The sequence below is a fragment of the Carettochelys insculpta genome, chromosome 2 (genome assembly GCF_033958435.1).
Source record: "Carettochelys insculpta isolate YL-2023 chromosome 2, ASM3395843v1, whole genome shotgun sequence".
In the NCBI taxonomy this organism is placed as follows: domain Eukaryota; kingdom Metazoa; phylum Chordata; order Testudines; family Carettochelyidae; genus Carettochelys; species Carettochelys insculpta.
Genome location: NC_134138.1, coordinates 213,014,722 through 213,031,262, shown reverse-complemented (window position 1 = coordinate 213,031,262; position 16,541 = coordinate 213,014,722).

Sequence of the window (16,541 nt, the reverse complement as noted above, 5' to 3'; positions counted from 1 at the left end):
ATAGCCATGAGAACAGAAACAGGCTTTTTCTTTCCAGCTTTAGCTAATGCTCAGAAAGGGAATCTAGCACCTGCCTTCCAGATTTGAACATGGGTGAATAAGTTTACTTTGGGCTCCTGTTACATCACTCCTCCAAAATCAAATACCAATCCACTGTAGTCTATTGCAGAAAAAGTAGGATCAAACTGGACAACAAATGCTGGCATCTGCCCAATGCTGACTGGGACTGGAGTTGCGATTTTCAACTGCCATTAGCAGTTTTTTTCACCCTTTTGAAAAGATGATAGTAATATTGTATTGGTGATTTCCCCACAGAAACAAAGAATGCAACAGAAGAACTACAAGGCTCCTCAACTTTTCCTCATTATGAGGGAGAGTCTTACAATATGGATCCAGATGGTCTCCAATTACACAGACTGAAAATTGTTTTACTTTACTGCAGTTTTGTAACCATGCCAGAGCCAGTCCTGCATTCTCTTCATTTCCAAAATTACTATGGACTTCAGAAGTGCCTTCCGTATGTAACCAAAATACCTGATGTTTTCAGCCCTTGTAATCTAAGCAGGTTTACATTTAGTTTTGGGAGGAAGGCCTCTCAGAAATGGATAAGTGCTGCAGGAGGTGCTGATTATTCACTAGATCATGCGAGAACCTCTTCTTACAATAATAAACCAGGGGAGCATAAAATGCTCTTTGGTCCTAGAGTCTAGAATGGGCCCTTTGCTTCTGTGAAAAGACTCACTTCAGCAGGCTTCGGGCAGAGCTAGTTTTACACAGGTAACCGCTGTCTTTATCGGATCCCAGTCCCACAGTGGAAGGAGGTGGTATGAACTTGTCGCAAAGTGGCTGATCAGGGATGGGAACCTCGTGGTGCCTGAGCCTCCAAAATCATCCAGGCTGCACTTTCTGCATGACCTAGTGAAGAGTAGCTGAAGAGTACATGGGAATTCAGAGCCCTGCTGCAGGTGTTGGTCATCTCAGGCACTTAAAGCCCTGGGTTGGAGGGAAGTGCTGAATTGCAGAGTCTGCAGCTGTCTAGGGTCAGTGCTGAGGATTTAGAGTCCTACCTGCTGCCAGACACGCACACACCCCATGGCTAGTAGCTGCGGCTGTCTAAGGCTGGCGTCTGGCTCACGGCCCCATGGCTTCATCCAGAAAAGCTGCAGTGGGGCCTTTAAGCTAGGAGCAAATAAAGAAACTGGCGCTAACATCAAGTAATGGAAGTCACCAGTAGGAAACGAATATCAAGGGAAGCAGGGAATGAAGAAGCAGGTCGGACTTCTGGGGGAGAAAAGCCTCATCTGGCTGCAGAGCATGTCCAAGATAGAAAGAAAACAAGCATGTGGGGCAATGGTGGTGACTAGGTACTAGACTTCATTTCAGGGAAATAGTGTTTACAAATTTCTTGTTCTGCTGGCAGAATCGGGTGCTGGGGGAGGGCTTTGCCAGAGCTGATTAGGTAGCTGTGGTCTGTGGAACTTCACTGAGCTGAGACCAGGTTGACAAACAGTGACTGTTGAAACAGGGCCGTGTGTAATCTCTTGTGCTTTGTTTTCTCGTGTGCTTTCTTGTGAATGTGGATGGTGTGTCCATATCTCCAGATAATAATTTAATAAAAAACTATCCAAGAAGTTAAGAAATGTCAAAGCTTTTCTAACACTTAGCAGAAAAAATAGAAGTAGTGAGTGTTAAACACTCCCCAGGGATTGTAGAAATGTTCCAGCTCCCTTCTCCTTTGCATGCTGAAGAGCTTCTGTATGCAACATGTCACCGGGCATGTGTTTCTCTGGTGCATCATCTTGCTTGGCTTTAAAAAAGAAAAAATGACAGCACTGAAAAATATTTGCCTCTAATAACCTTCCCTCTTATTTTCCAGATGTTATTATAAAGCCACATACTTTCTGCTACTAGAAGAAATAAAAGCTATGACCATTGAGCCACTGGCTGAACTAAAAACCCAGAACTCCTGAGAAAGCTTTTTTAAAAAGTGGGTGTTTCTTCACATCACACAGACTGCATAGTATTTGGTTCTTCATTTTACTGAGTAAATGTGTTCCATTTCACTCAGAAATGAACATTCAGCTCAATCATTTGCCTCTTTATCATTGTACATATTCAGTGATTTGTTCTCCACCTCAGATAATATAACAGACACCAGCTTGGTCAAATGCTGCCTCACTCTATACAGAGGCACACAGGAGAATTTAGTGCATTTACAATGACTTTTCCCTTCATTCTCTCTAGTTGGCCTTTCTTGTCTCGTCAAATACCTCGCTCCTCAGTAATATTGGTCATAAACAGCATCCAGATGTTAACATATCAGATTTATTGTTCTTCATGTGCACAATCTTTTCCATTTCAGCATTTTCTACACGTTATTTATTCCATGCTGAAGTCTTTGCTGCTTGCTTATGTTTCCATCTAACCACAATGTATTTTCTTTTCTCTAGGACACACCATGGGAAAGTCAAGGGAAGAATTCCTTTAAATCTGAACCCAAACAACCTTCAGTTGTTTCAAATCCCAAGAAATAGATTCCACATTTAAATTAATGCCCTTTGGCATTTCCTCACATTTTCTGGACAGGAAAATACTGTGGGACATCACTCACTGTTCTACTCGGAGTTCAGAAGTGAACTTTTCAGATTTGACCAGAACTAAAGGTTGCTGCTCTATATTTTTGAATGCCATTCATTCAATTTAAAATAAATTGCCACGTCAGTGAGCTAAGATGTATAAATCAATACAGGCACGAAGCTGACAAATGCTGGAAATACAATATACAGAACCTGCACAATGGGGCTGGGGACCCAGCTGCTACTACATTCCTGCTGCAGTGGGTGAGGGGCTGGGCAGAGCTCCTCTGTGGGCAATCCCATGGCACTGACCAGCCTCCCAAGAGCCAGTGTCCCCCATCCCATGTATACCCCTGTGTTCCCCATGGTCCATAAGCTGCATGTGCCTTTCTGTGTCTCTAGATGCACACAGGGTTGATACAGCTTGTGTCTACATGTCCTATAGTCTCTGCACCCTGGCTACACCTGGTGTGTGTCCTGCAGCCCCTCCCCCCCATTAGCTTCCTATATCTCATGTGTGTGACCCATCCCCGCCACCTCACTCCAGGCCTTCTCCACCTCATGTCTGTTTCCCACACTCACCCCACTCTCAGCCCACGAGTCTACCACCATCTCAACCCCGACCCTGATTCCCACACTCGCACATCCTCCTGCCCTGAATTCCTAACTTCCAGCCTCCTGCTCGTAATCCTGAACCCCCACAGCTCCCTGCCCTGACCCCCCACTTGCATCCTGTTTCCCGTACCACCCCACCGCCTGCACTTATTCCTGAATCACCCAAACCTGCTGTCCTGAGGCCATCCCCCCCACCGCACTCTGCTCTTCACCATTTTTTTTAAACAGGCCCTGTCATATCACCCCCCAACCCCCTGCCCTGAGTGTCCCCCAGGGTGGGTCTAATACAATACCTATGAGACTAGTTTTTCATAGGGGTGAAAGTAACTTGACACAATTAAAACTATACAGACTTACTTAATTGCTCTTTAATGCACTGAGAAGATGGAGTAAAATAATTAACGTTAGCTATGCAGTAATGCTCAAGAGGTGAGCAGTGAGAGGACATGGGGTCCGAAAGTCATGTCTCACATGGCCCACCCCAAAGAGCTAGTTGCACCCCTGATTCGGTGTAAGGGTAAGCAGGGCTTTGGTGATGATGCAGTCACATGCATTTCACCAGAGTGTCTGCACTCAGAGGCAGGCAGGCAGGCTGTGGCAGCCTGGGCCATCCCAATCTCCACTGTTATTTTTAGAGGAGTATCTAGATTAAAGTTAGTTTAGGCATGTGAATGGCATCACCAAGAACCATAGCCTGAGAGAGCTCCCTTTACATGAGCCCACACATTAGATTAAGCCACGTATGCAAACGAGCCCCTATAGCGACTCATGTTCCTCAACTAACATCATATATGCCTTCATGTGCCAACAATGCCCAGATGCTCTGTACATTGGACAGACTTCTAACTCCCTTAGACAAAGAGTTAAAGGGCACAAAACAGACATAAAAACACTCCAGATCCACAAACCAGTTAGTCAACATTTTAATGGAGTGGGCCATTCTGTTTATGACCTAAGAGTTTGCGTGTTACTGAAGAAAAATTTTCGCACCACTATTCAAAGGGAGACAGCTGAGCTGTCTTTTATATTCAAATTCGGCACATTAACACATGGTTTGAAACAGGATGGGAATTTTCTGAGTCACTATAGGGGCTTGTTTGCATACTTGGCTTAATCTAATTCTTGACCTTCCCCCCGTTCTACCTCTCTACTCTCTGATTTGCTCACCTTGATCATTTTTTTCTGATTTGTCCTCCTTGCTTACTGTTTTTGGTTCTCTGTGCCTTAAATATTGAGTCTGTTCTGGTCTGGCTATGGTCTGAAGAAGTGGGTCAGTCCCATGAAAGCTGAACACCTAATAAATTACTTTGTTAGTCTTTAAAGTGCTACTTGACGGCTTTTTGTTTTGATAGCGTATAGACTAGCCCGGCTCCCTCTCTGTTCCTGTTTCACCACAGTATACCAGATCCACAGCTGGTGCAAACTGGCGTAGCCCCAGAGCCTGCCAAGTCTCTGCTTGGACCTTCATTCCCTCCCCTTGCTGCTGGCTGATTTTTGCTGCTGACTGAGCAAAAGCAGTTGTAAAAATGCATAATGCGGCACCAGAAAAGAGCCACCTTCTGGAGAAATCAATAATGGGCCAGTCCTACTCTTCAGGTGCAAATTTTTTACCTAGCTCCCAGTCTGTCCAGTACTATTTATTTTGTGTAAATGGCTCATAGAGTTAAGCTGTTTCTTTAAAAGCACACAGCAACTCTACACAGTATCATAAAATATTTAGGAGGGTTACTCAATGCAGTCACACAGCAGGTATAGTTTACCTGCCAGCTCTTACCTCAGCTGGGCTGGATTTATTTATGTTGGCTTTGCTTTTATTAGCTTAAAAAAAGGAGAAAGGACCACAAAGCCTATGTTACCTTTCAACAAACGTCCATAAGTAAATCTCATAGTGCAGATCATTACAATCTCTCTCACGTAATAGTTTCATCCAGTTAAATGATTCACAGATTAGAATTCGTGATGTGGACAGGGTTAGCTAATATCATGAACAATTATTCCTCAATCAAAGACTGGGGATTGGTGGGGCAGGGGACAGCAGGGTTTTTCATACTGGTTCATTTCAGACTCATCCCCGGTTTGACAACTTTCTTGCTTCTCTTTGTAAACAGAGTCAATTACTACCCAAGGAAAAACTGTCATTGCAGGGTGTGGACACTGATATCATGAGATAATGACAGCACTGAATGAGTGTTTCCGTAAGTACATAAATTCCATCTCCCTGTGTCTAATCCCTTCATAGAGAGAGGACTGCATGACAACTGTTCCTTTAAGCTGTTGTCTTCCTTTAGCTGTTTTAAAGAATGATGAAGACCTCACTCTGTTGCCATAAGCAGTACAATTTCCACTCTTGGTTCATTTATATCGTTTACAATCCTCTGAAATGTAAATCAGTTAGAGGGTGCACAGCCCTGCACCAGGCAAGAAGGGGTGAAGAGGCAGCTCTGGGGCCAAACAGCCCCGATGAGCCGCTACCCACAAGTCATACCCATCTTGGCAGAGGAGCTTAGGCGAGATCTCCATTTAGAACTCTACAGCAGCACAACAATAGCACTTCAGTTACTACAGTCATGGGTGTCTCCTAGAAGTGCGACCTTATACTACCTGGTTCATTTCCCCAAAGGCAGCATTGTTAATACAACAGATTGGTAGGTGTTGCGGTCATTTAAACAGACTGGTGTGTGTCTAGAAGAGGCAGAGCCTCTTTGTTCAAATAGCAGCTTCTGACCCACCTGGACAGCAGCACCCAAGGGGTTCACCCCCACGAGAAATGCAAAGTTCCACCAAAGCAGAGAGGATTTCATCAGTGGTCAGGGTTCCCCTGGGGATCATGGATGGCGGTGACTTCTGAGAAATACTCAGACTGGCACTGCTCCCCCACCAATTCTGCACCCCACCAGCTCCTGCCAATTTTCTGACTGCCAAGACTGGTTCCAGCAGCCCTACTGAGGCAGCTGCACACAGCTTTAGCATTTGTGTCTTCCCTCTGAACAAGCTTTTCACCAGTGGAGGTACACAGCATGGGTCTCCCCTATCAGTAAATAGAACCCAGTGTACATCCACATGGCAGGGGACACTGAGAAGGTCTGTCGTGAATGAATTCCCACAGCCATCCTATAGGATGGTTACTCCAATGACCTGCACTCTAGGTTTGTCTCGAAAGACAGAAGTAAGAACATCTTTAAAAATACACATCTTCCATTGCCATAGAATGCATGAAACTCACCTCAGAAGCAGACAGAACATAACTATGTTCCTTAAGGACTGAAAAACCAACAAAAATATTGAGAACCAAATGACAGAGTGATAAAAAAGAGTGTTTGAACCCTGAGACCAGTGGAATGAAGGGGCAACATCCCGTAAACACTAGTTTGCCTACATTTTAGTTTTATGTGCTGGAACTTAAACTTTCAAGCAACCTACACAAACTGATTCTAGGCCAAAATATGATTTCTTTGGGCACTGAGCAGTATATTTTTGGGAATATCGGCCTGTGGCTGAGGTGGTGGGCAGAGGAACGGAGTGCAGATGAGTCACACTTTTAATTGGTTGCAGAAACTCATTGCAGCTGCCCTCTTTTTTGGAGATGAACCAACCTTTCATTTTTTTCCCTTCAGCATGCTAAATGCTGATGTTGATGTAGATTTTTGTTTAGCCACATACAAACAACAGTAGTTGCTTATTTATAGGGTGACTTTTTCATATCTTTGGTTAAAAAAAAAGTTCTTGCCTCTCGTTAGCTTGAAGTTGTAAGAATTCTGTAGCCTGGCTTGCCGTGGACTTTTTGAAAGGTGCCAGAAATACGACACCGCCCCTCTGTGGAGTGTGTTCAACAAGACTGTTTATTGAAGAGTAGAAAGGCACATTCCATTCTCATTTACACGTGAATGCAGAGTAACTCCCTGTAACTGAAATCAAACTCTGATCCAGAGAATGCACTTGGGAACCAAAAACTGATACATGAGAAAAGACATATATAATGTACTCAGGCCAAAGTCGCTGTAACCTGATGTGCTGTGTACAGTGGGGGAGATGCTATGAAATCTGTGTCTCCATAAGGGTTGAGTTCCGTTTTCCAAACCTAGGCACTGTTGTCTGCAAAGGGATTAAAAAAAATGCACATGTGAAGAAAGGGTGTATCAGATGATGCTCAGAATTTCAGGAACAGCATGTTACTCTTGCAATGAAATGGCACCGAATGTGCTGGAGTGGAGATTACCAAATAGTAGCACAGAACAGTTATACAAGAAGAGAGGGAGGATTGCAGAGTATTTCTCTGATTTCTTCCATCCATGGGTGGAATAAATTTGGTTATGTGCACCAAGGCATGTGTAGATATCTGCCACCAATAGAAGCAAATGCTGCCCACTGTGGGTGCTCTGTTAATCAGCTGGGTGCCACCTCAATCTCTTCTGGTCAGCTGCCCAAGTACTCAGCTTACAGGGAACAATGGTCACAGAACCTGTCCGCAAACAATGCACACTACGACCTCATTCCCACAACCATTTCTGTCAGCAACATAGTTGTATGTATGAATGAGAAGGAGGCACCAAGGCACTCTCTGAGCAGTTGCTCTCTCCCTCTCTGTCTAAAGCTCAAGGCGTAGCCCTGCTCTGAAAGGAGACAAGGGCCAGCTCTTGGCTCTATGTCAGCACACTTGTGAGCTAGGGAAGCCTGGGTTATCCCCTTGCCACAAAGGTGGCAATGGAGACATTTGGAAGTTAAAAGACTTTCCCTAAATAACACTGTAGCCCAGGTTCACCCACTGGCTGAACTGCACTTGGCCCTGGAATGGAAAGAGAAGAAATGGGCCAGGGGGCCAGGGGGAGGAGGAGTGATAACTGAACAATGAGCTTATCATTTGGGAAATGCCAAGGTAATCAGTTAAGCAGTACCAAGCGAGGCAAAACAAGGGGTTCACAGGAAAGGGACAGGGCCAACTCAACCACTAATAGAACAAGACTACTGGGTCTAAACTGTAACTACAACAGCATATTCACTCCTTGAAGCATTCACAAAATGGTCAACAATCTTATGTCTCACTACTCGAGAATGAGAGTGCCTGACAAATGTTACATACCAACAGAGGAATTCATATTTTCCATCATTCTTTAGTCCCTGAGTTTTATATGGCTTCCCTCCCCTTCTACCCCACCAAGTGAACCTTATTCCTCACTTTTTCCTCTAATTCTTTGATTCTTTGATTCACTGTATTTCTTGCCACATTTGTTCTTGGAAATCTGGGAATACAGAATTGTTTTCAGTTTGAGTTCTTGCTGTTTTACCTAAAATTTGCTAATTTGAGTTGAATAGCAAATTGTGCACTCAATCACAGGGGCAACACTTAACGCAGAAAGATGACAGTAGCCCAACTATAGAGGCGCAATGTTACCATGCTCTGACTTCTAACTACAAGGAATACAACGTATAAATATCACACCAAGGAATATCTTCATATACTCCCAGCTAAACAAGAGTTAAGGGAGAACTGATCATGAAATAGATATAACGTAGCAGTTTCTTCTTCCCATCCATACAATCAGTGAGACAACAACTTGAGCCTGCAAGCACAACAGTTCTCTACCTTGTGGATGTCCCTCTTCTGCCCTGACAAATAGGGCTGCAAACATTTTTGCAGTCTTTTGGCTTTTGTGTGCTAGGAATAAATAATATACAAGTTGACCACAGGACTTCCCAGCTTATACAAGTACAGATACTCTTATTACAGCACCACTCATTTCCCCAAATGTCTTCGAAGACACTAATTAGACATGTAGTCTCCTGCCAAAACTTTTCAGTTTTGACTGGAATGGATGTATAGGATGCCTATGTTTGGATACTACAGCGCTCACATAAACTCTGCTGTGGACCAAGACAGTTCAGTGAACTGTTGGGATCAAAACTTTTCCTTTTTGTGTTTCTTTACAGTTTAAAAGTAAAGAATCTGAACATACAGTAGGAGCAGCAAAGCTGAGGCCTGACATTAAGTTAATCTAGCAAGGTTTGCTGCATCTAGATGTCAAATACTTCCATACTTTGAGGGGCAAAATCTGGATTATCTGGATTAAACAAATACACAGGTGCTTTACATCTAGTGAGATTTAACTACACCACTTGCCACATAACTCATCTTTATATCGAGCTGCCAGATAAATCCCATGTATGTTACACAAATGCACAGAGATGAGGCAATATTCTGCCTCTGCGCAGCTCAGCCAAACATTCTATCTTCCTCTTTGTGTGTGTGTGTGTGTGTGTGTGTGTGTGTGCGCGTGCGCGCATGCAAAGAGAAATGGAATCCAATCAGTTCCCCAATTCTGTGATTCCTCCCCAGCCCCCCTTATCACCACAGGAAGTTCAGTGAATTTCTGTGCCTGTTCCCACACTGTCCCCATTAAAACAGGCTGAGAAATTTCAAACCAGAATGAGGACAGCTGCAAAACAGCGATCACAAAGTTCAGACAACACTCTGCTGTGAGGGCCACCAGTGTGCACTCACCTTCAGCATCCAGGGTAGGGATCAGTGTTATCTCTGAGTTTTTCCACCCATGGACAGAATAAATATTGTTATGAGCACCAAAGCATGTGTGGGTGTGTACCATGAAGAGAGACATACCCCGCCAGCTGTGGGCTAATGAGCTGGATAGTATCTGAATCTCTTCTCGGTGGCTGCCCAAGTGCTCAGCTTACAGGGAACAGTGATAAGGATGCAGCACCTTCTAAACCATTTCCCTCCTTAGCAGCTCCACAAGACAACAGATTGACTGTCTAGCTGGGAATGGGAAGTATCATGGGGAACTATGTGCAAAAGGGCCCACGATGTTTGTGAGGTCAGGAAAGCTTGTAGTAGATGGTGGCCCCTGTGGTGGCCTGCTCCTCCTTCTCACTGTTCCCTTCCAAACTTAGGCAACAGAAAATTGTTTCCAAACAGCAGCAGCGGGGGGGGGGGGGGGGGGCGGGGGAATCTCTCTCCCCACCCCCACCCAAAGAAACGAGAGAAATGTGAACCCCTGAATTTAACTGCATTTATCTTAGTGCAGAGTTAATTTCAGAAGTAAAGCCTAGATGTTATTTCTACAATCTCCTCTTCTTCTCCCCTGCCCTTAAATGTCTGTTTAGAGTATATATAATGCATAATCACTTCCCTCGCCAGGTCCAGAGAAGTGTTCTTTGACTTGGTTATCCAAAGGTTTGGCCATTGTGGAAGTCCTAGGCTCTCATTATCATGTAATTTATGACACTGTTAGCTTTGTGTAAGAACTGAGCAGGTAATAGTTAAAATCGGTGATGCGCTTTATCTCCACAGCATCAAAAGAAAAGGAATGAGATTGGGAGATGAGACATACAAGACCTTTTCGTGGAAAAACGGGAATTCAGCTTGAGTTGAAGGCAAGTCTTGTAAAGCACCAATTTCTCAGGAAGGTGCCATATCTGGGCACTCAAGCTGAGCTATGCAAATACACTGCGAAATACTTAGCAGCTCAAACAGCTCTTTGAGAGGATCACTACAGAGCACCTCATAGACCATACACAAACCCCAAATGCTGTGAGTGATGAAGCATTATGGCACCAAGAAGAAAGGGAGCTGTCTGGAGACTGGTCAGACCAATTTTGCCCATAGGAAGATAGTGATGGCTGATAAAAACTCCTAAGTGTTGTATGGCATCAGAGCCACCACCCCAGCCCTGATTTTCATTTACCACTTCCAGTGCAAACTAAAGGCTCAGATGCAGCAGACACTGCCTATGCTGGCAAAACAAAAAAGCAGTCAAGTAGCACTTTAAAGACTAACAAAATAATTTATTAGGTGAGCTTTCGTGGGACAGACCCACTTCTACAGACCACAGCCAGACCAGAACAGACTCAATATTTAAGGCACAGAAAACTGTTTTTGGTTCTCTGTGCCTTAAATATTGAGTTTGTTCTGGATGCCTGTGGTCTGAAGAAGTGGGTCTGTCCCACGAAAGCTCACCTAATAAATTATTTTGTTCATCTTTAAAGTGCTACTTGACTGCTTTTTTGTTTTGATAGTACATAGACTTGCACAGCTCCCTCTCTGTTACTTGTCTATGCTGGGTGTGGCACAGAGCCAAATTACTCCAAGGGGGATATTCCAGGTAAGGATTGTACCTCGTGGCTGCATCTGTTGGGAGAGCCAAACCACACACGGGGAGCAGCCATGCCTTTTGATGATGCAGCATGCTCCCTCTTCCCCCTTTATATCTTTTATCCATAGAGGCATTAGTAATGATAGATTACCCTTGTGCTAGGCAAGAGAGCTAATGTAGATTGGAAGCTTCTTACACTCACTTCTCACCTTTGCTCACTTTCACAGCAGCCAGACACTACTTGGTCTTATTTTGGAGTTGTCTTCCAATCTTACAGCTGCCAGAAGCTGCTTCTTATGAGACACTCCTCTGACTTTAGGTGGACCAATGTTGTTAAAGCCAAATACTCCTGGTCCCTTCTTTCCAAAGAAAGGAAGAGTCTCAGGATTAGCCATGTGATTCAAGAGCAAACAATATCTTCCGAGAAGCCATTGAACTGGTAAATCAAGTTATATTAGACCATCCAGTCAAGCTCCCTGCCAGTTCAGAATTGTTCTCTGCAGTACATTTTACAGTTTCAACAGCCACATGTGATGAAGCTTCCACCAATTCCTCTGTCTAATAAGGTTCTCTATCAGGAAGATGTTCAGCCTACTCTTTCTCACTCCATTTTTGTCCTTTATGCTAATGTATGCATATAAATACATTATAAGCTTGCATTAGCATTGCTGCATGCATTTGGATTCAACACAGTCAAAATTCTTCATGCACTTTTGGTGCAATTAATAAAGGAATGTTAATACGGCAGCAAGGATAATTAAACTTGGACATGTTACTAAGCTGCTCTGATATGGTTTATTTTTTGTGAATAAATATATTTTATAAATCACAGATCTATTACTCAGAAAAATGCAGCCTCTCAAACACAACCTCATTTGTTAAAATAATTAAAAAGTTGATGGGACCAAAGCAAGCGATTTAACAATTGCATAGTGTCTTGTGTGTTTAAATGAAGCAACTCAGCTTGAAGTGATTTTTATAAAACAATGCTAAATAGAACAAGAGATAAAAATGGACATGGAGAAAGGCGCAGTGGTTAATAAATTGGTACCTGCAGAAAGGCCTATTACAGGGGTCTGCAACCCCCAGCACGCGTATCACTCACAGCATGCAAGCTGATTTAGAGTGGCACACGGGGGGGAGCTCCAGCCCTGCCCCTCCTGGCCCATGCAGCATGGGAGGGGGCAGAAGCACAGGGCCAGGTTGGGGCTGGAGCCCCAACATGGAGCCCCCAACATGCTACAGCACAGGGCTGGAGCCAAAGCCAGGGTCTCCACTGATGCTCAGAGTCCTCACACTGCCATGGCACGAGGTTGGAACACATGGGTCTGGGGCCTCCACTGGGGTGTAGGGCTGAGGCCTGCACCAGGGCCAGAGCGCAAGGCCCTACCCTATCATGGCATGCCTGCCACAGCATGGGGTTGGAGCTTTTGGGGCCAGGGCCCCCATCTGCTTTCCCATACAGAGGTCCAAATTTCAGCACTCTACTTTGGAAAGGCTGCCTACCCCTGCACTAGAACATCTCTTTGGTTCTTTTCTACAAGTGTGTTAGTTCCTTCTGTGTCCACAGTTCCTTCTGTAGAGTTTATGCTCTTGTTATTCACCATTACCACCGGTCACCTGTAGCTATGGCGTAACTTCTAATAAGCATTACTATATACGTACACTTGAGTATTATGTGATAATTATGCTGCATTTCCTGGCAACTCCTGTTTTATGCCTTATTTTCATAAGTAGCCCATTCACCAAGTTTGATGTATAGCTGATAATTTACACATAAGCTTCTATAGTAAAAATATTGTGAAACACAGGTTGAACCTCTCTAATCCTGAATTCTCTCATCCAGCAAACTCTGTAATCCAGCATGATTTTAGTTAGCTGGATGACCACTTAACCATGGGTGTGACCAAGTCTCCCATGGTCCTATAAAGTTTGTTTACAGCCACCAGTCCTGGCTCTGTGTCCTGTTCTGTTATTTAGCTGTAATTTCTCATAAATCTCTTGTAAGAGTCCAGTAAGCAGTGGAAGTGTTGGTAAGGTGCTAGAAAATATTGACCTCACGCGGTCCGGCAAATTCTCTCATCTGGCGCCGATCAGGTCGCAGATACATAGGTGTCAGATGAGAGAGGTTCAACCTGCACGTGTAAGTAAAGTTTGACTATTGAAAGTGCATGTTTCTTAAGGATGGTCTAGGCATACATAAGCCTGCCTCAGGGCAAGAGGAGAAGAACAGACCAGATAACTTCTTGAAGTTTCTTTCAGCCTGAATTTCTATGATTCTGCTCCAGATCTCAGGCTTGAGTTTTGGCTACAATACTGGGAAAATGTTGAAGGATGGGAGAGTATCTGTACATGCATACTTCTTAAAGATGCAAATTTGACATCAACTTAGCATTTTCTTAGCTTTGCGAATTTAATTTAAACTCAGTATTAATTTCTTCTCCCCAGGTTCCCTTTTTCTGCCTCTTTCCTATTAATATTTTTACTCTGTTAGGGAATGACACACAGTGGAGATTACTCACTGCTCAGAAATTCCAGTCCATTACAGACTGCCAATCTCTAATTCTCTCCATGGAATTCCATATGACTCCACTTTTAGGAAAGCAACATTTGCACAGCTAGATTGTAGCTTCTTTGTCCCCTTGTCTGTTCAAGGTCAGGCATAAAAGGTCTTTTGCATTCTGCACTCCTGTAGGTAGGCTTGTTTATATCCATTGCATTCCCATGGGTTTCAAACATGAAATGCCAGGCACCCCCAAGAACACTGGCCTTACTCCAGATTCCCCAGTAGAACTGGCCTACCATAGGGGAAGAGTACGCCATGCCTAGAGTTATGAGGTTGCTCAGACCCAGTTTCCCAGGAGCATTAGTTCTGGTAGGAGTTTCAGATAGCCTGGATGAAAAGGGGAAGTGTTTCTGTCAGCAGTGTTTTCACCTGTACCTTAAGCTGTAGAGACTGTCAAGCTACATCTACACTACCATAGAAGATCGACCTGCTCAGGGTGGATCTTCCAGAGTTCGATTTCATATGTCCAAACTAGACACATGAAATCATGCTCTCAGCGGCTGCAGTTGACTCCCGTACTCCTCGCAAGATGTGAGGAGTAAGGGACATTGAGGGGAGAAGCTCTCCCATAGACCTTCCCAATATGGACAGACAAATGGAGTTGAGTGCAGATACATAGATTTTAGCTACGCAATTGGTGTAACTAAAATTGCGCATCTGGGGTCGAGTTTCTTAGTCTAGTCTAGGCATAGCCCTTCTTGTAATGAATTTAAAGAGATGCTTCAAGAAAAGGCAAAAGAATAAAGTGCAGTTTACTACCAAAATTAATTTGCTGACTTTTATAACACATGCAGTGGGAATAAAAATAGACATTGAGGACATAGAATATACGTTTCACATCCCTACAGTCAGTTACTTAACTATTTTTTCTAGAAACTGAGCAAAACAGATGTACTGCAGGTGTGTGTATATATTGTACTTAATGACCACCATAACCCTGCAGTCAACAGATTTAGTTCTCCTCCTACTGCTCAGATGCTTAGTTTATACTACAGCCCATTCTCCCCAGTTCTGTCATATTTACTCACAAGGCACAAAATAGCTCTATAAAATGATAACTGTAATTAGTAAAAGTGAAAATTACATCCCCAGTGTATCTCCAGTGGTTTCAAATGAATTATCCTGGAGCTGAATTTGTTACCTTCTTGGAAGGTGAGAAATGGCATAATGTGAACTTTATTAAATTCACTATAAAGACACACTATTTTGTGCTTATGTACCTACCAAGTGATACTTCCCAGATGCCAGACTGTATCTGGAATATAAACATAGAGTTTACCTTTTGGCACAAAGAACAACTGCAAAATTCTAAACCACGTTCTCTCCCAACTCCTGATTTACTGGGATCCTGCAAAGCCACATCATCATCACAGAATCTTTGAACTCTAGGGTTGGAAGACACCTTAGGAGGTCATCTTGTCCAGCCCCCTGCCTAAAGAGGATCAACCCTAATTAAATCATCCCAGCCTGGACTTTGTCAAACTGGGACTTAAACACCTCTAGGGATGGAGATTTCACCACCTCTTTCAGTAACGCATTCCAGTGCTTCACCACCCTTCTGGCGAAATAGTTTTTCCTAATAACCAACCTACACCACTCTATAGCTTCTGTAACTATCCATAATCCAGATTTACCAAATGCTCTCCTGTAATATAGGGCTATTGTAGACAATAGAGAAAACACAGGAATGAAACAGCCTTTTAATAACTGAAAAAGGTCCAAGTGGAGTGTGTTCAGATCCAGATGCTCCACTTGTCTGTGATGAGGCTAGAGTTGAGATTCAGAGCTGAACTAGTGCTAGGATTTGGGGTTGAAGTTCAGATGTGATGGTGCTGAAATGTTACTGTCTGGTCTGATGAGATATTTACCCCACGCTCAGAGTTTAACAGCCTGACCTACCCTTCAGAGAGCAGCATTTCAGGAAGTAGCAGAAATCTTGTAAACATTTTCTGGAGCTAGTTCAAGTATGGCCAGTTAATTTGCCATCTCTCAGTTTGATTTTGGTGCAGCGTCACTGATTAGAAGCGGATGGCTTCAAAATTTAGCAATGGGCGCACATTTGAGGTTCCCATTCAAAATCATTTTTAAATTGCGGCATTAAGAGCCAGTTATGCCTCCTACAAATCAGCAAAACAGCTACAGCTAGCAGCTGGAGAGTAGCCAGTTAACTGATGCCTGTTAGCGTGGGTGCTGCAATGTGCCTCTGTAGTCCACTGGTGCTCAAAGGATGGAGACTGTGATTCTCCAAAATGCATCCTTGGAAATACGGTACTTCCCTGCCAACAGTTTATCTACTTGGTTTGTTCCAACAGTGCTGTGTCACTGCCAGGAGCAGGGCTTTTACCGAATGATAAGAAAATGGCTTTACCCCTGCTACAATTTACAAAACCCTTCCTCTCCACATTCAGCAGCCAAAAAGCGTACATCATCCTCTCTCTACATTGTCGGAAGCACATGGCTGCCTGGCTGCTGCACTGCCAACCACTAGTATAGGAGGAGCTCCACCTGCAGCTACTGGGACTCCACATATAGCCCACAGACATCCTGCCTGTCCCCCTCCCCCCCTGTGCTTCTCAAATACTGTGGCACCAGAGCCCTGCATTTTCTGCTCCTGCCTCTCCCCCTCCCAACACTTCAGGAGCACGGGAAATCGGCTGATTCACACTCGCCCCCACTTGA